The sequence below is a fragment of the Marmota marmota genome, unplaced genomic scaffold, assembly GCF_001458135.2.
Source record: "Marmota marmota marmota unplaced genomic scaffold, marMar, whole genome shotgun sequence".
In the NCBI taxonomy this organism is placed as follows: Eukaryota; Metazoa; Chordata; class Mammalia; order Rodentia; family Sciuridae; genus Marmota; species Marmota marmota.
The window spans coordinates 1,578,741-1,580,050 of record NW_025999977.1 but is presented as its reverse complement, the minus strand read 5'-3'; positions in this window follow the sequence as shown (position 1 = coordinate 1,580,050).

Below are 1,310 nucleotides of genomic sequence, written 5' to 3'. Positions count from 1 at the left end.
AAGGGGGAAAAAAGAAAGGAAGGCAAAAGGAATGAAAGAGGAGGGAAAGCAGAAAGCAGGATTTCAGGGCTGATGGTTTTAAAAGCGTCTCTCAATGTGAATTTGAGGCCAAAGCGAGGCGATGCGTGTGTTTATATAGAGGCGGGAGGCTGCGCCCGCCGTGGGCACTCCGCCAGCACCCCCCCTCCCGCGCGCTCACAAAGCCGGAGGCGTGGTGAGAGGCCGGGCCCGCGGCCGGAGCGTGTGAGCGCCCGCCGGCCTCCCGCCCCGCCCCGCAGCCCGCCGCCAGCCGCCCGCCGCCCGCCGTCCGCGCAGGACCCACTTGTAGCAGCCGCAGGATCAAACTCAGTTCACCTCTCGCCTTCTCTTCCTTCTCGCAGCGTTTCGCTTAGCCGGGCACCTACAGACGGACGAGATGAGACACGCGCGCGCGCGCGCATACACTCACACGCACACATACACACACACACTCACGGTGCGCACTCACTTAGTGCCCGCTTGGCTGCTAGGCTACTTCCCTCCCACTTTTCCTCTCTCCCGGGTCCCCGGCCCCCTCCTGCTTCAGGCAGTAGTCCCGCGTGCGCCGTAGCCCCAGCACCGGAGGTCCCGGCCAGGTTACCCTTCGACTGGAGGGCGCCAGAAGTCCCAGAACCCGCGTCCAGGGTCCCACGCTCCTCTCCTGCGGGACCTCCCCGGCTCCTGCTTCCTAGGACCCCTGACTTGGCACTCTCAATTGTCTCCAGCCCGGGACCCCATGCCTGATCCCTACATCCCCAAACCTCAGATGCCAAGGTCCCCCTTCCCTCAGAAGTCTATTATACTACAGAATTTGAAGGTTTCCTTGACCCCTTGAGCGTTCAGGGATCCTGACGCTGCAGCCCTTCCCTCCAACACCTCCGAGCTACATACATACATACACACACACACACACACACACACACACCCATACACACACTTCGTGGTTCCTTCCACTGCTGGCAGCATCAGAGGAACCCCAATGCTGATCCCAATGAGTGTCTCTCGCCAGGGACAAATAAAGCGGCCCGGCACCAGGAGGCGGGAGGAGTTCGGTACCGACATTCAGTGATATAAATAAGTAAATAAACAAGCCGGGTGAGCGCGGCCACCTTCTCAGCTCCAGCCGCAGAGGGCCTGGTGCGCGTGCCTGTGTGAGGTGTGCGTGTGGCCCGTGGCCGCACCTGTGTGTGCGGGCGACTGTGTCCACCCTGCGTGGGCCCCACGTCGGTGGAGCAATGTGATGTGTGTGCAGGTTTGTTCTCTCTGGTACTGTATGTTTGTCTCTGCCTCCA